The sequence below is a fragment of the Pogoniulus pusillus genome, chromosome 21 (assembly GCF_015220805.1).
Source record: "Pogoniulus pusillus isolate bPogPus1 chromosome 21, bPogPus1.pri, whole genome shotgun sequence".
NCBI lineage: Eukaryota > Metazoa > Chordata > Aves > Piciformes > Lybiidae > Pogoniulus > Pogoniulus pusillus.
Window position 1 is genome coordinate 14,632,300 of NC_087284.1, and position 22,092 is coordinate 14,654,391.

The 22,092-nt window shown below is 41.3% G+C and overlaps 2 long non-coding RNA genes across 5 annotated transcripts in view; both read right to left on the reverse strand.

The window, feature by feature from the left end:
* The window catches only part of LOC135184864 (uncharacterized), a 69,357-nt gene that overhangs the window by 20,777 nt on the left and 26,488 nt on the right, over positions 1-22,092 (reverse strand). For 3 of the 4 annotated variants that reach the window (XR_010306232.1, XR_010306234.1, XR_010306233.1), the window contains exons 2-4: positions 18,230-18,313; positions 15,736-15,820; positions 14,878-14,968 (exon numbers count right to left, since the gene is read on the reverse strand). This is a non-coding gene — a long non-coding RNA (uncharacterized LOC135184864). The remainder of the gene's footprint in view (positions 1-14,877; positions 14,969-15,735; positions 15,821-18,229; positions 18,314-22,092) is intronic. The other variant, XR_010306235.1, reaches the window with a different exon arrangement.
* Positions 4,151-5,016, reverse strand: LOC135184865 (uncharacterized). Its single transcript, XR_010306236.1, has 2 exons — positions 4,850-5,016; positions 4,151-4,540 (listed from the first exon to the last, which is right to left on the reverse strand). It is a non-coding gene; the product is annotated as an uncharacterized LOC135184865 (long non-coding RNA).

Genomic DNA, 22,092 nt, shown 5'->3' on the forward strand with positions numbered 1-22,092 from the left:
ACTGCATATTGTACCATTTGTAACGGAATTCACAAAGATGATTTGTTTGCTGAGGCTTCTCAGAGACTCAGGTGCTAAAACCCCATTCTTATCAACAATTCACTCCATAGTTCATCCCCAGCTCTTTCTAAACCTTCAAATCAGATTTCAGTGATATTACAAATTTACATGTTTCTGTTTTTAAGACTGTGTTGCCAAGCTGTGACAGAATAAGATTTCAGGGTGACATCCTATCAGCATTTTGATTTTCCAAAGGGCCACTTGTTAATCAAATAGAATCAACCAGGTTCGAAGAGACCTCCAAGATCACCCACTCCAACCTACCACCCAGCCCTAGCCACTCAACTAGACCATGGCACTAAGTGCCTCATCCTGTCTTTTCTTGAATACCTCCATGGATGGTGAATCCACCACCTCCCTGGGCAGCCCATTCCAATGTCAATCACTCTCTCTGGCAAAAACTTCCTCCTAACATCCAGCCTATACTTCCCCCAGCACAACTTGAGACTGTGTCCCCTTGTTCTGTTGCTGGTTGCCTGGGAGAAGAGGCCAACCCCCACCTGGATACAGCCTTCCTTCAGCTTGTTGTAGACAGCAATGAGATCAGCCCTGAGCCTCCTCTTCTCCAGGCTAAACAACCCCAGCTCCCTCAGCCTCTCCTCATAGGGTTTGTGTTCCAGGCCCCTCATCAGCTTTGTTGCCCTTCTCTGGACACCAGATACCTCTCCAAAATCCTGCTTACATGTAAGTACTGCCACTCTCCCTCTCAGAGACAAATAAAAAAGAGCCTTGACATTTCCAGACAGTAACTCTATTTCCTCTTTTTACCCTTTCTTCTAATTTTTCTTCTGAAGCTCCTGTAAAGTTTTGGACCACTGGGCTTATAGAAGCAACAGCTATAATCCCTCTCTGTTCATTCATAAATTCAGAAGTCTCCTGCACAAAACAAAACCTTTTTGTGGTCAATAGGATGAACATATCATTGCATTAGCTGTATTTACAGAGCTGTAAGCAAATTACGTTTTGCATCACAGCCGTGAAGACAAATACAGTAATAGAATCAGGTATCTTTCCCACCAGATGGAAATTTGCTAATGCAATAGGAAGTAGCTTATTAAATACAATGAACTTCTGGTGTCAGGAAACACAAACTGTAAGCACCATCAGGTGAAGGGAAAATGGCTGCTTTAACGATCTTGCACAAAGATACATAAATTTCACCTGATTAGAAAAAACAACCTGCCAATAATTAGACTGTCTCAACCAAGGTTGTTAGTTTTGGTTTGGTTGGTTTGTGGGGGTGGTTTTTTTAAGAGGGAACAGAGGTGAGGGAGTTCATTTGGGGGTGATTTTTTTTGCCTTAAGTATGCATCACAAAATGCTGTTAAAGTTGTTGTCATCTTTACACGAGCAAAAAAAATAAGCTGTTAGGCAAGTGCTGGCTTTAGAACAGCAGCGGAACGCAAACCAAATCCTCTAACACACTCTTAACACTAGCCTTGCATCCAGGTGTTCTAGGCCTTTCAAGCAGTGATATGGCCCGAGACATGCTGTACTAATATTCTTAAGAAGCCACACCCAGAACAAGAAAACAGTGCTTTCACCTAACTGGGGAAAAATTACATGAAGATGAGTGTGTGAGCTGCAGAACAGCAGAGCAAGAGATTTGGCAAGGAGTTTATCAACATAAGAAGAAAAAATTCTTTCAAGAGGCATAATCAAATCCAGGATGGCAATTAATGACAGCCGATGTTGCCGATTACTTCTGTGCAAAGCACAGTGGTCACCATGTCTTGTAAAGACAGGTAAGCACATAGCCTCTAAGCATGACAAGCGGGTCAGAGAGCAGACTCCATGAGTGAGTCAGAAAACAGCATGAGAAACAGTTCATAAAGACAGATCAGTGAACATCCCAATAGCATACGAGATACTATGTTGCTCTGCTTAAGTAAGAAATATGATTTTGAGAACGCTCTTGCAAGGGAAGCCACTTTCTAGAATACAAGTCAGAATCACAGAAGATTTTTATAAAGTCACTTTCAGCTACCACCCATCCAGAAAAAATATTATTAGAGCCTTCTCTTTTGCTCATATTAGGCCTACAGTTATCATGGCAAAACTCATGCCAACACCACAAACCCAAAGATTTCACCCACATCATCTGCAAAATGGACTCAATACAGTAAGGGTGCCACAAAATGTATGCATTCAAAACACACAACTATGGCAAAACAGAGAAGTTGCTTTCATTTAGGTGCACAAAATTGATGTATGAGTGTGTCAGAACTAGAACTATCTAGAGAAGTGTTCCACTACAGAGTCACCAAAAGAGTCAAATAATTCCTGTTAGAATAGTGCTTCTAGGTGCCTGCATAAATGGCACTGAATTACAAACTAGCAGAGAGGTGCCAGTAGATGTTCCATAATTAAAGGTTCTACCAGGACTTTCTTCTTAAGGGGTACTTAGCAATTTCCTAATTCATAGAATCATATGATTCTTTTCCAATCTCAAATATTTTCTTTCAGCAGTGTTGTAAACAGCAAAAACTTGTAGCATGGGTTTTCTAAGGTTACCTCAGGTTTTTAGAGGCCAAACTAAGCAAGAGTTTTTGTTTGGGGTGGCAAACCACACACAGTCCATTCAGCATTTGCGTGCAATAACCCACCTACATTCTTCAGTGAAAAAAATAAACAAAACCAGATAAACATTCAGAGAGGAGTTTGTTTTGTGCTAGTTTTAAGTGACAAAACTGCTCGTTTTTCCTGTCAGAAGACTTTTACCAGAAGTGTGCATTTATCAGTCCAAGAAGCTGTCACATCAGTGTATTTCAGGGAGACGATAGATGTTAGCTCGTACGCCTTCTCATCCTTCTCCAAGAGCTCAACACAACAGCCTGCCACCCACCACAGTAACCCAAGAGATAAAACACAGAATCATACTAGCAGAATGAGAGTGGTTTGTAAGCAAAGCCAAATTAAATAGACATACATTCTTATGCTATATCTGATTATCAAATTGCAGCATCATTGCATGCAATAGCTCAGAAAACAACATCCTGTTAATGCAGCTACACCTCTCCTATACCCCTAATCTATGTAACAGCTCAGACTTGCTGCAGAATGCTCAGGCTCAAGGACTGATTTCCTTATATGAAAGCTGTACCTTGTAAGTGCAAAGTACAAACTTCTATGGAAGAACACAAACCTGAGTGTACAAACATGCCCCACACAGTACTTTCATGGGAAGTAATGGGTGGTTGTTGCATTTGCTCATGTGATCCTTGGGGTGGACCAAATTGGAATCACAAAGGGTTAAAGGAGTCAAATGGAAGTGAAACTCCATTCTTGAGACTACGGGTTTATCACTAGGAAAGAATAAGAGAACCTAGGAAAACAAGGTGATCTCCAGATGAAAGTGAGCAACTTCCTGTCACACAGGGCAACAAGAAGTAAAGGAAACCCTAGGGTGCATGGGACTGTCTCAGCTGCAATCCTCAATGTCACCTGTTCAAAAATGGAAAGTTAAGTTACAGTAAAGCAACTGTGGAAACAGGTGGTAAAATTGTTGCTGCAGAAATGGATTGTTATAAGACAAGAATACTTTGAGGCAAAAGTCAGAATGCATTGGTAACCACTGTAACTTCATCTAGATGTGTGCCTATGAGATTGTTAAGCTGTGAGATCATCAGTGTCCTGCCTGGACAAGCCTTGTCTTTTAAAGACTTTGCCTTAAAGAAATACCAACACACATTTACTAAAACAAGATTTCTTCCCACGCCCATTAGTACCAGACTAACTGACTCACATTACTGACTGGGTGCACAAGATGAACAGTTTCCCTCTGACCATGAGATTTGGGCATTGTAAACACCTACATATCATAGAGGCTTCAAGTCTTCTCCAAAAAACTGGCCATGCCTCTACACCCTCAGGGTAAATCTCTTCCTAAAAAGGGCATCATGCCTTTCCACCTGTTAGTTTTTGTCCACCTTTACTAGTGGAGTTATCGAATAGAATCATAGAGTCAACCAGGTTGGAAGAGACCTCCAAGATCATCCAGTCCAACCAATCCCCCAGCCCTATCCAGTCAACTAGACCACAGCACTAAGTGCCTCATCCAGTCTTGCTCAAGAAGAGACTTGACAGCAGCTTGTTTGGAAAAACACATTTGTTTTTTTGTTATTGACAAAGTCCATTAAAACTACCCAAAATGTGAATATTTTGCTAAATGATTGTCTGGCCAGGGTTTCAAACTCAGAGTTATCATTATGTAAAGAAATTCTAGGCAGCTAGCAAGAATATAGCTTCACCAAGAGAGGTTTCTTTTCCTTAAAACTGCAAAGGCAGCAATGGAGGAAAGGAAGACAACCCCACTGTCAGTCTTCTATGTCACGCTGCTCTCTTTTAAGCTAGCAAAAGATGCAAGTTGTTTTTTAAGTTGCTTTTAATCATTACAACATTAAATACGTGCATGTAATTTTCTATGGCTTGAAATTTTGACACCATTCTTGGCTTTGGAATCATCCCCAGTTAGGAGCCCCTAGAAGAGCGAGAACGAAAAGAGCTGTTAAACATGTCACAATGCAGGGTGAAGGGAAGAAGTGCTGGAAGTGGAGGATTTTCAAAGAAAGCATAGGAAACTGTGCTGCACAAAGAGTACAGAATATGTTCTTTTCCCACTTCCCCCCCACAAGCTTCCACCTCCTGCCCCCCTCCTCATGACATACATACACATTTTATGGCCTAAAAGCCATCGCAAAAGGGTGTGTTCTTTCAGGTTTATAGCCTTGACTAATGGAATTGCTCTAAATAACATTTTGATCTTGTAAGGTCACACAGAGTGCTATACCTTTCCTTTAATGATTCAGGTCTGCACCAAGCATTTCCCAGAATTGAGATGGTAATGAAGTCATTAGTTTCTTCCTACTTGAAGCTCTGGCTAGGAAAGGGAATTCTATGGCTAAAGTCTGAGAGGGTCTTTTTCATAAAGCTCATACCCAGCTGAGCTGCAACACCTGTTACATTTTCCCAGGAGCCTGAGCTGCAGAGCATTTCCAATCTATTTGCTCTTCTTCTCCTACATCACATTGACAAAAGCTGGGGAGGAATGGGTTTTATAAGGCAGTGCTAATTGAAAAAAATCTATGGCTGGTGCAAATGTTAACTCACATCCCAGCTAAGGTATTGATGATTATTTCCTTGACAACACTAGCACTTCCCAATTGCATTTCAATTAAAAAAAAACCCACTCATTTGAAACAGGTTCCTTAATTCTGCAGCTTCTGTGTATGATACAAAGGAGGCATGATAACTACAGAAAAATTGTTGAAAGTGAGTCTGTATTTTGAAAGCTTTTCATACTAAAATACGGTCACCACGCAGCAGAGAAACAGCGTGAAGCAAATGCCAGTAACTATAGAATGAACAGCTACATAAAACTTCCCACAAAGGCACAGAACATTTCTTGGAGAAACAATTTTAAGATGTTTCCCAAGCAAAGAGAATAATAAGCCTGGAAGATGCAGTTCTACATCTGTGGGGAGAGATGTGCTGGGTTTGTTCACTGGAGCAGAAATACATAGGATTTAAGAAAATGCTGACTAAAGCACAACATATCCACAAATTGGACTCAGAACTGAAATATATTTAGCAACCAGGAAATACCCTCTTTAGCCACTGGTACCCTCTCAGATCTCCTCTCAGAGTGAGCCCATTTATAATCTATGTTTTGTAGAGCAGACACAGGTATTCCAATGCATTTTAATCTCAATAGCTAATTAGCACACACATGCACATACAGAGTAACAGAGCTTATGAGAAGGGAAGCTGGTAAGAGAATATTGCTTGACTTAGGAACTTGTTCCATACCAGATCAAAATTACCCAGACTTACTGAACTCCAGAATGCACCATAAAAACCAGCTGCTGTCTGTGGTGAAGATATAGTCTAAAGGTAGGACACCTCTTTACTAAGGTAGGACACTTTACTCTTTGCTGTTGACCCAGCTGGCTCCTGCTGTGATCACTAAGGCTTTATAATCAGAGGCAGAAAAAGATTCTGAAGAAATGTCTAAGTAGTGTCCCCAGTGTCTCAAAATCTGAATGTTAAATAGACCTATTACCAGAGTCAAAATACCTTGCTGCACTGCATTTACTTCCTCAGTTTGATCTCTGAATATCACTTCAGAAAAACCTCAAGAAGTAGAAAGATCTGGGGATTTTCAGCTGTTTTCATTTCTTAGGTTCTGTTTCTTTGGGGATTTTTGTTTGTTATATTTGGTTTGGCTCTTTTTTGGTTGTGATGGGGGGGTTTGGGGTGGGATTCCAGGGTTTTTTGGTTAGGTTTTGGTTTGGGGTTTTTTGTTTTGTTTTGTTTTTTTCTTCTTGTAGTTGACTATTTGTTTACAGTTAGTCATTGGGTGGTGTTTTGAATGGTTTGTGGTGTTATTTCTATTCCACATTGTACACATACACAGCATAAACAACAGTAATATGCAGAGGAAATGTTTGAGTGCCTTTATAACATTTAGGAAGTCTATATGCAAGAAGGATGGGGCATACCACTGAAGTATAAAAATCAATCTTGCATTTTCAGGAGAACAGTGTGCATTTAAGAAATTCTGTTACATTCCTCATTTTTATGGCTGTAATGCTAAAGCATCATACTAGAAATGAGCAAAGCTGTCACTATGACAGGCCAAACTTAGGGCTTTCTCTCCTGCACCAGAAACATCAAACCAAGTTATTATTGTTTTTCTCTTAGTACAACAAATCTTAATGAAAGATTTTGCTTGCTTATAAAGTAGGGAATTATTAGAGACTAGTTTCTGATAATTTTGCTCAGAAAACAGAGCACACATAATCACCAAAACATTCAGGTTGGAAACTACCCTCAGGATCACCAAGTCCAACCATTATCCCTATTCTAAAAGGTTCAACCTAAACCATATCCCCAAACACCACATCCAGATGACATTAAAAAACATCCATGGTTGGTGACTCAACCACCTTCCTGGGCAGTCCATTCCAATGCCTGACCACTCTTTCTCTAAGAAAGAAAAATTTCCTAATGTCCAGTTTAAACTCACCCAGTTGCATCCTGAGGCCATTCTCTCTTGTTCTATTGCTATTTACCTGTGAGAACAGACCAGCACCACCCTCTTGACAACATTCTTTCAGGTAGCTGTAGGCAGTGATGAGATCTCCCCTCAGCCTCCTCTTCTTCAAACTAAACAGCCCCAGCTCTCTCAGGTGCTCTTCGTAAGGCTTATTTCTCCAGGCCCTTCACCAGCATCATTGCCCTATTCTGCACTCCAGCACCTCAACATCTCTCTTGTATTGAGGTGCTAAAACTGAACACAATATTCAAGGTTTGGCCTCATCAGAGCTGAGGACAAGGGAACAATCACCTCTCTACTCCCACTAGACACAGCATTTCTAATACAAGCCAGGATGCCGCTGGCTTTCTTTGCTACCTGGGCACACTGCTTGCTCACATTCAGTTGCTTGCCAATTAGAACCCCCAGGTCCCTTTCAGCTACACAGCTTTCCAGCCACACTTTCCCAAGCCTGTAGTGTTGCTTGGGGTTGTTGTGGCCCAAGCACAGGACCTGGCATTTGGCCTTGTTGAAGCTTATGCCACACTTACCTTCCTGATCTGCTGAATCTGTTCTACAGAACTGCAAGGAAACAAACCTTGCTGACAGGCTTTATTACAGGTTTTGTTATTTTCCCAATAAAATGAAATAGACTCATTCTGCATCAGTGTTTAAATCCCCAAAATCATTGGATACAGTCAGAGAGATGTAATGTGTCACAAAAAGTTCTGCACAAGGCAGTGTACCTGAAAGTTTATAGCATAAACATACTTTTGCTTTGAGTCAACCCCAGTCTGGCAGTGAATCATACCATATCACCACAGTGGAGGAAGGACATGCAGGCAGTCAGAACACAGCACTTCCCAAGCATTTAATTCCCATTTTGATCAGCTCAAAACAGCAGCTTTAAAATTTCCCTTGTAAGAGCAGCCTTAATTCTTCACTCCAATGCATAGTCATTGGGGTTGGAAAAGATCTTTAAAGTCCAATGATTATCTAACTCTATCAGAGCCACCTCTACACCTACTCCCATATTTTAGCTGTACTAAACCAGCTACCTCCTTCTTGTCCACTGCTTCCTTAATTACTTTCGTGCTTCCTTCCAAATTGCCCCTTCATTCTGCATGCAGTGTCACCCTCCTACAAAGCTTTCTTCAACCTATTCAACCAAATAACCTGTGCAAAGCCCAGTTCATCCTGTTCTAAACACTTCCCAAGCATTTTTATATGTTCCTGCTTTACAGTGGTTACCACCTCCTATTAGTACTCACTTCTGAAAACAAGTAACAGGATCTACTGGTACTCCACATAGAGCAAACGGCTCCAGTTGGATAACCACATTCTCCAGCCCTCCTAGAAAGAGATGGTTCCTGCACTACCCACAACAAAACCTGGTGATAAGTTTATAAACTTCTAATATCTTTCCTTTTGTAGAACAAAGGCAGATGCTGGCAAATACCTGTTTGGAAGTGATTGTGCCCTAAAGACTCCAGAACCTTTGAGACTCCAGAACCTTTGAGACTCTAGTTGCAATTTTCTCCATATTTACACATGAGCTGGCTTTGGCCTGACAGAATGGTAAGGCTGGAAACCTGGGATTCTGATAGCTTATTTGTACACTGGAATTTGAAAACACTTGTAGAGCTCTCATCATGGCAGGATCCAAACTTTCAGTACTCACATTTAGTGAAAAAGTCATTAACCTGGTTTTACAAGCAGGAAACTGAGGCACAGAGCAATTAAACAAGTTGTCCAAAATGCCAGGAGAAGTTTGAAGGTACCATCCATGTGTTGGACATAACTTTCTAACACAGCTGGTGAAGGAGCCAACTAGGGACGGAGCCCTCTTGGACCTGCTGATTTTTAACATGGAAGGACTTGTGGAAAATGTGATAGTTGGAGAATGTTTGGGGAAAAATGACAATGAAATAGAGTTTTCAATCCTCAGGACAGCAAGAAGGGGGGTTAGCAGAATGGCCACCTTAGACTTCTGTTGGGCAGATTTTGGCCTGTTCAGGAGATTGATTGACAAAATCCCTTAGGACACCTTCCCGCAGGGCAAAGGACTTGAGGAGGGCTGGAAACTCTCTAAGAAGGAAGTCTTAAAGGCACACAAAACCGTGCTGGCAAGGAAAGAGATCTGCATGGTTGGATAGAGAGCTTTGGTTGGAGCTCTGGAATAAAAGGAGAGTTTATCACCTTTGGAAGAGGGGACAAGCCACTCCAGTGAAGTATAAAGATATAGTGAGAAAGTCAGAAGGGCCAAAGCCCAGTTTGAACTTACCCTGACTACTGCTGTGAAAAACAATAAAACTTGTTGCTATATATACATCAACAGCAGAAGGAGAAGTGTTTTGATTGTGTAGACCTTGATGATTGATGGTAAGGTCAAGTGCTTATGCATAAGGATTAGGGAGAAGGCACATAAGGCAGATATCCTGTGGGGAGCGTATTGCAGACCACCCAACCAGGATGAGGTGGCAGATGAAGGGCAGTTAGCAGAAGTCTCCAAATCCCCAGACCTTGCTCTCATGGGGACCTTTAATTTACCAATGTCTGTTGGAAATACCGTGTAGTAGAAAGGAAACAACCTAAGAGGTTCCTGAGGTGCATGAAAGATAACTTCCTGACACAGATGGCAAATGATCTTACCAGGGCAGGGGTCTCACTAGTCCTGGTATTTACAAAGAGAGAAGGACTGGTGGGTGATGTGGTGATCAGAGGCCATCTTGAGCTTAGCAACCATGAAATGATAGAAATCTCAATTCTTGGTGAAGGAAGGAGCAGGGGTTTAGTAAAACCACTACCATGGACTGTTGGAGGGCAGATTTTGGACTGTTCAGGACACAGGTTAAGAACGCCCTTTAGGATATCGACCTGAAGGGCAACAGGGTCGAGAAAAGCTGGAGACTCTGCAAGAAGGAAGTCCCAGAGGTGCAGTGGCAAGCTGTCCTCATGTGTTGAAAAGCAAACTGTCAGGGAAGCCTGGCTGAACAGAAAGCTCTTGGAGGAGCTCAGTTAAAAAAAAGAAGAATTAACCACCTTTGGAAAAATAGGCAGGCAAATCAAGAGGAGTGTAGAGATCTAGTCAGGTGATACAGGGAAAATATCCTCTTGGAAAGGGAAGCAGTGGGGGACCAAAGCTTTTAGGCAACAGAGTTAAATCCAGCTGGTGGGTGGTCACAAGCAGTGTCCCCCAGCACTTGGTGCTGGGATCAGTTCTGATTAACATCTTTATCAATGATTTGTATGAAGGGATCAAATGCACCCTGAGTAAGTTAGGCTCTGTCACCTGACCACTGACACTTTAAGAGCAGGGGAAAGAAGGAAAGTACCAATTTCTCTCAGATACATCATAAATATCAATATAAAATGAGAACCAGAAACACTGAACATGGTAGAGATTTGAAGTTGAAATGGAATAGCCTTTGAATGCTCCAAGTGAAATTTGAGTAAGTTAGCAGCCTTTGAAATATTGAATACTGAGCAGCACATTTCCATCATCTTCCCCTTCTCTGCTATTCAAAGTGCATAGCTAAGGGAGAAGAGAAGAATGGAAAAGAAATCAAGCCTGACTGCTGTTCACACTTTAGGTTGCATGTTATGTACACAGAATTTTACTGTGAACTGACTTGGAACGGAGCTTGTGCAAAAATTTCTTACTACGTTCTTATTTTTTTAACAAAATGCAGTCATTTGGAAAGTATCACAGGTCCAGATGCCATTCCTTGCCAGTGATCTCCCCTCCCAGCCTGATGCCATCAGAGCCTAATGATTAGGACACCCATCTGGGGCAGATATTGAAAGGCAAGTCTGCACCCCAGCTGTTTCACAACGAGAAGACTTAACCACCAAGTTATCTCCCCCCTTCAAATAACCACATCAGAGCAGTTGCATCTTATACTGATAAAGAGAAAGTGGTAGGCTTAGTCACTTTCTTAGGGTAATAGAAAGCACCAAACACAACAGGTCACACATCTTAAACCAGTATCCTGACTGTGGACAGTATTGTGCTCTTCCCATTGTACTCAGCTGAAAGAATTTGATACAAAAGGTCAAGGTATTATATTCAGAGCAGCGAGGTGGAGACTGGATTTACAAGCTAGAGTCCAAAAAATCAAAGGGAATTAAACAACACTTAAACCACTTTAGTGTCCTTGAAAAATCCCCAGAAGTGCTTATCCTTATGTGTCTTTCCACACCAAAGAACTGTGCCCGAGTGCTTAGCGTAGGTTGTATAAACAAGACAGAGAAAAGCACCTCATGGGCACCATAGAGAAGACAGCAAGCAGACTCTCCAAGGCAACCTATATAGTGTTTACTGACAGCAAAGTATCACCACATGGCATTTTTTCTAAGTGGTAGGTGTGTCAGATTCTGAGGATGATATTCCTGGGAGTTCTTTCCCTGTCTTCTCCTTTAAACAGTATTAGAAAACTCCATACATAAAAGATTTTATTAAAATATTGGTATGGCACATCCACTTCTTAACATTTACATCTACATTTACATTCATGATCACAGCATTAGCCTGCCTCTTAAATGAGGTATTTACTATGAAAAGAATAGTTGATGGTAGGATGAGATAATGCACCCCAAGGAGAATGTACCTCACTCAAAAGACTCCTCACATTTGTTACCAATCCACTGGCTAAATAACTAAATAAATAGTAAACAAACATAAGCAGCTAAACTTAAGTTACTTAAACCAATAGCATCTGTTGGTAGGGACCTTCCTTAACTGGCTCATGAACTTTAGCTGTAACTGCACTTTGCTATTCTAACAATGGTTAAATCTAGTTTAAGTCTATCTACTCTCTATTTTTGAGGTTGCTCCTCCAGCTGAGGGTTACTATCCTTCAGCTGTGCCTAGCCATATCCCTGGTAGGAGTCTGTTGATGCTGCTTTAAAATAATCAAACAAATAAAATAAAAAAACACCAAAAACAACCAACCAAAAAACCACCCAGGAAACAAAACCTCACACCACACTTTGCAAACTATATATATTTTTAAAACAACCAAACACATTATATTAACAGATCTTCCTTAAAGCACCTCAGTGTGCAGACATCTGAATTGTGCACCAGAGAGAAAGCAAGTTCTGGAAGTGAATAATGCCAAGCAGTAGTTCACTGTACAATTTCTACACTGTATCTGCTCTTGACAAACCTCACTATCCTAGAATCATGTCATTGATGCTATAAGGCCCTTGCTTTCTCCTCTCCATCTGTGATCCTCACTCACTCTTGCTCAGCTCCTCCTACAGGAACTGTGGTTCCCCTCTCCTACTTTTAGAACTAGGATTGGTCCAAAGTGCTACTTTCCAAATATACCACTTTCCAAGTATTAATTTGCACACAGCTTTACACTAACTCAACTGGGCTCCCCAGCAGCAGAAGACTGAGATAAGTAACTTCATTTGGTTTTGGTGGATTTGGCACATAATGCCTGAAAGTAGTCTGGATAGACTGCATGAGCAACTTCAGACCTCTTCCGCATGCTGATCATGTGCTTTGTTGATTTGAACTCTCAACTCTTCTGAGGAGAACACCATTTACAGAGTGTTCCTACATGGTCTAAAGCAGTGGTGGCTCTCACTTTTCACTGATCTTGACAGTAAAGACATAATAAGAATAATGTGCTCAATTTTACAACATTTTTCAATTATTTGCAGTGAAAACCTTCTGGCTTGCTTAGAGCAGTGAAGTTTTCTACTCTGTTAGGTTCACTCAAATTTCTGGTAAGAGAGGTTAGATGGAAATAGAAAGTTTGATGCAAGCAAATAGGCCAACAAAATATATAACTGAAAAAAAAAAAAAAGTATATTTGATTATGTGGCAGTTTAAGGCTTATTGGAAAATTCCAGAAGAGACATTGGGACTTTCCTGAAAGTTCAGTGCAGAATGCAAATAAATTAGAGCATTGAATGCAAAAGAATAATAAAGTCTCTATCATTCATTGGTCTGTTAAGAGGGATAAAAGAGTAATGTATAAACAATTTTGCTCTCTTGGCTCTTGGGCTCTGTCACTGCTCCTTCACCTGTCTGACTCCTCCACACTGTGTAATAACATTCTGCTGATAACACATGAGCCTTGCTGGTTTTCTCTCTGGGGAGAGATAAAGTAGTGGCATTGGCCTCTTCTGGGCTTTCTTTGTCCAGGAGAAAGGGTGGTTGTGGCCAGGGGGAGGTTGCTCTCTCCTCTCAGGTGGCCAGCTCCAGAACAAGAGGACACAGCCTCAGGCTGCACCAGGGGAAATTTCGTCTCGAGGTGAGGAGAAAGTTCTTCACTGAGAGAGTCATTGGGCACTGGAATGGGCTGCCTGGGGAGGTGGTGGAGTCGTCGTCCCTGGAGCTGTTCAAGGCAAGGTTGGACGTGGCACTTGGTGCCATGGTCTAGCCTTGGGCACTGTGGTAAAAGGTTGGACTTGATGATCTGTGAGGTCTCTTCCAACCTTGGTGATACTGTGAGATGGGATTTGTGCATTGTTTCTAAATTGTAGACAATTGCATATAATTGTAAATATATACATGCTTGCAAATTTGGCTTTGCTGTAAAATACAGCTTTTTCTTACTTCCAAACCTTCCAAGCTAGTCTGGTGATTTCAATTTTATTTGGGGGGGGGTAATTTCTCAACCCAGTCATTTGGAAAGTTATATTAATCCCTATGTAGTGCAGTATGAGCAACAAAACATATTGCTGAAGACTAGAATAAAGTATTACAAGATACTAAGCAAAGACATCAGTCATTCAAGAACAGAAGTGGTTAAAAAATAAAGAATATAGCACCAGGCACAAACCAACAGGCATAACTCAGGCTAAATATGCCAACTGAACAAGAAAAGTCTGAGTGGCTGTATTGGGGTGATGGGAGTTTTGGTTGGTTGTGTGATGTAGAGAGAAGAGACTAATGATAACATTGAAACTGGTGATGACACTAAAGGAAGAGCTGGAGCAGAGATCAGAGGCAGAGCATGGAGATACAGCATGTAATGAAATTACAAGACAAATGGAATTGTCTGGTGAGAAATTGATTTTCACAGAAACACAGAATTTCAGGGGCCAGAAGGGACCTCAAAAGATCATCAAGCCCAGACTGTCCTGCCAGAGCAGGATCACCTATACCAGATCACACAGAAACACATCCAGGTGAGTTTTGCGTATCTCCAGAGAGGGAGACTCCACAACCCCCCTGGGCAACCTGTTCTAGTGCTCTGTTACCCTCACAGCACAAAAATCCTCCTCATGTTTACATGAAACTTCCTATGCCTCGATTTCCTCTCACCGTCTCTTGTCCTGCCATTGGGCATCACCAAGCAGAGCCTGGCTCCATCCTCTTGGCATTCACCCTTTACATATTTGTAAACATTGATGAGGTCACCCTCAGACTGCTCTTCTCCAAGCTGAAGAGCCCCAGCTCCCTCAGTCTCTCCTTGTAAGAGAGATGTTCCATTCCCTTAATCATCTCCGTAGCTCTGCACTGGACTCTTTCAAACAGTTGTCACAGGAAGCTGGAATGGGCTGCCCGGGGAGGTGGTGGAGTCGCCGTTCAAGGCAGGATTGGACGTGGCACTTGGTGCCATGGTCTAGCTTTGAGCTCTGTGGTAAAGGGTTGGACTTTATGATCTGTGAGGTCTCTTCCAACCTTGGTGATACTGTGAAGCTGGCTCCATCTTCACAATACCCAAAAGGGAAGTTGAGGCGGACAGAACAACATCCAAATGGGAAAGGCATTAAATCAAAACAAAAAAAGATGCTGTACGCACTACTCTCCTTACCAAATGATACAATAGGGGAGAATGAAGGAGATTGGTGCATCTAAAGGTCTAGAAAAGGGGACTTCTTCCTAGAAGGGGACCTAGAAGACTTCTGGAATAGGGGAGGCAGGTCAGTGTCACATCAAAAACTTCACAAACACTTTTGGTGGGAGATAAGTGACTACATCCTGACAGCAAATGTACATAGGATCAGATACACTGTGTGGTTTACTTCACACTATCACGTGTCAAAAATGCTTAACCTCAGTAGTCAGGACAGGCAGGATAAAGCTTGAAATGGGTACCCTAGGCTACCCTATCTTTCCTAGATTACCCTAGGAAATGGGTCACAGATAAGAACCTGTGCAGCTTACTAATGGATGGATTTCCCTGGAAATCAACAAATTAACACTGGATATTTCTGAAAGATTCATGGAATACTGGGTTGGAAGGGACCTCCAGGGTCATCTAGACCAGCCTCTCAGAGTAACAATACAGTCTAACTGAAATGGCTCAGCACCTTGTCATGCCAGGCTTTGAAACAGTTCCATGCAGGCAAATCCACTACCTCCTCCGAGAGTTTATTCCAATAGTTTCAATGGTGATTTTTTTTTCCTGGCACCTAGTGCAAACTTCCCCAATAGCAGCTTGTACCCATGGTCACTCTTTGTAAAGAGGAAGTCTCACTCCTCATGATAGCTGCATTTTATGTACTTGCACATGGTCATGAGATGCTCTGTAGTTAGCCCACAGTTCCAGGCTCCAAATTGGAATTAACAACAATTCAACAGCTTTTGTTGCACAGACAGCCAAAGAATGGTCCAAACAGTCCACTTTTGCCTCAAAAATCTACTGTATGGTCCCTGTGGTTCTCCTCACCTTTGGCCACATAAACAGCATCAGAAGAAAAACACATTTCATAATACAGGAACAAACATAAATCCACTCCAGACACTGTGAGGCCCTGAAAAAAAAGGCACAGAATTGAAGTGTATGTAATGTGCTTGCAGAGTAAGAAAGGCTTCAACACTAACTTATATTCATAGGAGGTAAAGGATGGAAAAAGTGGGGGGAGGGTAAGAAAAACAAAAATCCTCCTGTGATATGGCGAATCCTCAGATTACTCGGCATGAGGGTAGGGAACAGTTCAGGCAGCAAGCTGACAGAATGGCCTTTCCACCCCCCCAACACGCTAATTCTCCATGAAGATACTCAGCTTCAGTTTCCATTTGTTATCAGGCCAGATTTATATGCAGCCTAAACAACAAAATACATGCAGAAAAAAGGGGGGCAAGACGGGAAGATCAAATGCATTCTATTTTATCACATAAAGCTCAGACAGCTGAATTCTTGTACTGTTCCTGCCCTCATTCACACAGGTAAGAAAGAGGAAAAGGGAGGAAAGAAAATCAGGGGTTGGGGGGAAGCCTTTTTATTTTGCTAAAGGACCCCAGGGAAGGGCCCCTGGTGCAGAGGCCCTGCTTTTACAAATGCTTCCCTTTCCTTACACGGTTCCTTTAATACAAGTAAAAATTCCAAATTCCTCATTTGTTTAGCCTGAAATCCCTTGCACATTTCCCACAAACTACTTCCTTTTCTCTCTTTTTAGCTGAACTCCCTCTCTTTTTAATGAAGAGAAGTTCAGAGAGTTTTTCCCATGAATAGATGGCGGGCACCTGGGAGTTATGAATTTTAAAGTGATCATTTTCTTTCAGTCCTGCTGGACAATGGGGATCTCCTTTTGACTCACTTTCACAGCTTTGAGAGGCTCTCAGATCAGCCACATTCCAATCAGACTGGAGTCAGATCAGAGCCAGGCTGGACTGCATCAAGGTCTCTCGCACAGAAAGACAAGGAGCAGATGGCCAACACTGAGCTCTCCTCCCCTTTTCAGAGCGCAATGGAAGGCAATGTGGGAAAGCGTTCCCCCAGCATTGCCTATTGATTTCTGAATAGGACCACCACATGCCACCAGCCTGTAGGTATGAACCTCTGTTAACAGATGGTGAGATCATTATGAGCAATTAATTCCTTTAATGTATCAGTGGGAACATGTTGGAAAGGGTGATGCAAGCGCAGAGTGAATAGTGAACTTCTCATTCCTTGGGGAGAGCTGCAGCTACATCACTGAAGGATGGGAATAGTCTTTCAAGAGACTCTGTACATACTGAGAACCAGAGGTAGCCATTTGGTCCACAGAAACAAGGCATGTTTTTTATTAACTAATCATGCCTCTCTCGTTGATGTGTGATTAACAACAGATTTCTTTCTAGGTCATTTTTGGAGAGACAAACAATGCAAAACAATAAGGGGGGGGGTGGGGGTGGAAATCCCAAACTATCAACACGATAGGAACACAGGGAATTCAGTCCTAAAGATGATGGAGGAATATTGCTACCAAAACCTTCTTACATAAAATTTAGACTGACTATAAATTAACAAGGAAACAGACTATTTTGAATGCAACTGTGTTTAGATAAATGAGAGGAATTCATAATAGCTCTCGGCACCCAAAATAGAAGCACGCAAATAAGCCCCTTAGCACATTTGTTAGAAAGTTACTACCAAAGAATCCTCCACAGAAGTTATATATGGCACAATTTAAATATAGATACCATATTGAAATGCAAAGAAACCCACAGGAAAAAATGCTGCATGTTTGCTGCTAGTCATTGTGATCAGTGAAAATTAGAATTAAGTCTGATAATAACAACTGTAAGAGCAGGACATTCCCACATCATCTGCTTTACATGCATTTATATGACAGGCTTTGTTTGGGGGTTTATTTTTTTATTTTAGAGACAGAAGGGGGAAAAAAAGATGAAAGCACAATCTAGATGTGTAGTTAGCTCTTGGTCCTAAAGATGACAGCAGCATGTGAACAGGAAATACAGGCAACTATTCACTTATTCATATTTAAATGACACTTTTTGCTTGTAATTAAGACACTCAAGTCATGTCTCTGTTCATGAAATTTACATAACTGTACAATAGCTTGCCTAAGTGAACAGCAAATGGTAGTTAACCTTGAAGTGTATTATCTTAATTGAATAAATCTGGCTATAGTTCAATAAATTTAAACATAAAGATTGCCTTTAAATTTACTGAAATATTTTTAAAAGCACATTTGCTTTTACATGTTAAGATGGCTTACTGTTTTTATCCTAGATTTTTATTTCTGCTGTAGCAGTGGTCCTTAAAAAAAAAAAAAAAAAAGAAATCATTGCAGAACACTGAAGACATTGATACATGTTTGCTATTTTCTCCTTATTGTTTGCAGTTTGAGTCAGTGTCACATTCTGGAAAGCCTTGATAAGAATATCAGAATATTGAATCAAAATGTTTAACTTGCCTGTTTGAGATAGTCCCTTACCTACTTTCTGTGTCCTTATTGGACTTGTGTTCTTCCCCTCCCCCACCACACACCAGCTGAGCATCCCATCACACAGTGAGAAACCTAGGTGGGAGAATATAGATTTTTGCATAGGTTAAATAGGAAAGCCACATTCCACCACTCTCCCATTTAAATCAGATTTACATGGGGTGTAAATCCCCTCAGAATAGAGCCATTCACAAAGGGCTCAGAATGTTCCTCTCACAACAGCGATTGCATTAAATCAGTAGTAATATTTTTTTCTTGGATTACATATTTACAGCAAGAGCAACTGAGCAGCATGTTTATATTAGTGTGAGATAAGTTAATGAGAAGACACCTGTGCCTTACACCCATTTACAGAAAGAATCACCAGAGGAACACAGGTGTTCCAGCAACATAGCTGTGGATATTAATCTGCAAACACTTGAAATGAACAGATTGTTACTACGTCCAGCCACATACACACTTGGACAGACAATATTTTGGAGTTTTGTTTGGGCTATCTTCATCCTAAAAAAAACAAACCCACAAACCCAAAACCAACAAACCACCAACCCACACTGGTTTCTTGGCCATCAGCAAGAGCTGTAATTTGCGCTTTTCTCCCTCTCACAATGTTCACCATTGTGCCTCGTGCAACATAGATTGTACATGCTCGGTTCTAACCCACATAGCATTCACACTGCGAATTACCATTTTTCCCAGCATCTAGCACTACTCAAAAGACAGCACAATAATACGCTAGAAGTGCCTTTGTCTGTTAAAACATTGTTCTTCATTACTACATGAAAAGCAAATTGTCTTTATATAGAGGAAGAGTGGCACACAGTAGCGCTGGGAGTAGGGAGAAGGAATTTGTGTCACTGGCTGACCGCTCGTGACAATTTCTTCTCCAGCAGCAGACACACTGATGTTTTGAATAAAATGTTGGCTGAAACTTTTTTTTTTAATATTAGTTGCATTGGAATGACTCCAAGAGGATGATTTGCTTTTGCCCTTAAGGTCATCTAAGCTTTCCCATAAAATGATTTTTTTAGGGGTTGTTTGAGGTTTGGTTTGTTTGGGGTTGGTTTTCTTTTTGTTTGTTTGTTGTGCTAGTTTGAAGCTAGCTAGAATGTTTTGGTGAGAAGAACTAGATTACAGGCTGTGAAAGGAAAACAAGGGTGATGTCTACTTCACTCATAGGCTTGCTGATATGTATGGGGACAAGAAATAAAAACATAGATAACCGCTCTGACTTCTGCTGCTTGCTGAGCTGCATCTCTAAACTCACCCTCTGTTTCTTTTCTAATCCACTTTGCTTCCTAACCCCCCAGGCCAAACCTCCATTCTTCCTTGGGACTGGGGTAAGGTTGAAAGGGGTAGGGGTAAGGTGAAGGGGAGGTAGAGAGCCTCTCCTGGGGACTCAGATTTCTGGGAGGGGAGTTGTGTTTCTGAATTACCTTTTTACCTTGTATATTTCTGTATATATTGTAAATATCTGCCTGTATATTGTGCTAGCAGTAAATATAAGCTTCATCCATATTTCCAGAGCCAGCTGAGTCTAGTCTGGGTGATTTCTAAAGTGTGGGGGGGCAGGAAACTCCCAGACAAGCAGCAATAGAACAAGGGGACACAGTCTCAAGTTGTGCCAGGGGAGGTATAGGCTGGATGTTAGGAGGATGTTCTTCCCAGAGAGTGTTGATTTCCCATGGGAATGGGCTGCCCAGGGAGGTGGTGGAGGCACCGTCCCTGGAGATGTTCAAGCAAAGACTGGATGAGGCATTTAGTTCCATGACTGGATAGGGCTGGGTGCTAGGTTGGACTGGATGATCTTGGAGGTCTCTTCCAACCTGGTCGATTCCATGATTCTATGGTTTGTGGCTGGTTTTGTTTCTTTGGTTGGTTTGTTTGCTTGTTTTGTTTTCATTAATAAAACCTGCTTAATCTTTCGCCTGGTTGCACCACATCTAAACTGAAAACAGATCAGAAAATCTCATCCTTTCACTGGAATCAATTCAGAAAGCACATGACCAAATGATGAATTATGCAAATTCAGGAACAACATTTATTTTTGCAGTCCAGTTGAACACTGTACTCCAAGCTGAGGTGCTCAAAGGATAATTTTTCAAACTGTCTTACCTGGAAATCAGGCAACTTAGGGGACAAATATCCTTCAAAAGTTATGCTCAATTGCCCTAGATTTTCTTTTTACTTTCAATAAATAAGAAAATTGGTAAAAAAAAAACATTACTAGTCAACATGTCTAAAAACAAATACTAGAGAGGGATGCAGCCTAAGAAAACAGCACCAGATGTTGATGGATTGCAAGAGGAAGGAAATCAGAAAGTGCTTAGATTCACATGCTCTCCCTAAACAGCATTGATTTCTGCTGCTGTCAGACACCCAACACTGAGTTCAACACATCCATGGATATCTTCTACATTCTCATGGTCTCCACTGGAAGATATTTCTTCCTTTTGAAAGCAATCTGCAAACTACATAGGACCTAGGTGCACCAGGAACATCCCATGTCATCTGCTACCTGGCCTCCTGGTCACAGCACTCCAGTGCTTCCACTGACACCTGCCTTGCAGAGTGTCTTTTCACAGCTCAGAGACACTGATTAAAAGGTGGAGGGTGAGACCCAGGTTGTCTTGACTTATTTCTTCATCGAGGGATCCCAAATTCCACAGTTTTTGTATGATAAAGAAACCAGGGCAGCAACTAACAATTACTCTAGGATGAGAATTTGTTGACTCCCTTTCTGTCTTTCTCTCTTCAGAAATGCAGGTAATAAAACCTACTTATTTTGCACCTGACAAAGATTATAATTGTAGTTTGCACCTGAGAGAGATGAAATCATTAGTCCTTTCCTAGTGATCTGAAGTGACTTTGCCTGCCTTGGCACAGGCAAATTTATTTAGTCTAGAAAAATCATATTTTAGAGGCTTATGATTTCTAGTCAATTAAGAATACCTCTAGCAATTCCACACACTGGTTGCCAGCACAAGCAGAACTGTACTCAATAACATTCAAGGAGAGCCTGAGAGGAGGACCTCACTGGGCATGTGCCCACAGAACTTGCATCCCTCTACTTTCAAGGGTGGATTTGGATTGTATTTTTAGGGCTTGATTTTTTTCCCCCAACTGCTGGTGCTTTACAGTTCCATACTTACTTGTCAGTCTTCCAAAATAAACACATATGTAGGAGCTTCCTATGAAGTCACAAGTGCACATGCTGAACTTCAGGCTGCCCTTGAGGTAGGAAGTTGTTCCCCATACATTTGTCACACTAAAAGTAATTTGACCATTTGTGAGTCCTCTATTTATTGTTATGGAAGCAGGAAAAGTCTATCTTGGATCTCTTAAAAGTAAATATTTAATATACATTAATAATTTCCAAAAGGCTTTAATTACCTTCCTTAATAGACAGTTTCTGTTCCCTATTAATATGTAGGCTCTCTTTAATTACCATGCCTGTAATAGCACTTTTCCATTACATAGGCACAGCCATGACATACAATTAGAAATATGAATTACTCTCAATTAAGAAAAGTGGATCTGTTTGAATCTGAAAGCAGAGAACATTCTAGTGATGGCAGTTGTACAGAAGGGAAGAAATTTCAGCAAGATCCAGGATGTCTGAGCAATTGATTCTGGAGACAAATCACATTCACTGTCAAGAACTAAGCTGTGATCAGGGCACAACAGTACGCCACACCACCAAAATCTGACACAGAATCACTTTCCAACATGCCTGCTCACAACTCCTTTTAGAAGTGCTGGACACTATTTGGTGCAACAGGGGGAGAAAAAGAAAAACTAAGTTTTGCTGCAAACTCATCAGTCCCAAACTGCTGTGTGATTAGAGTAATTGA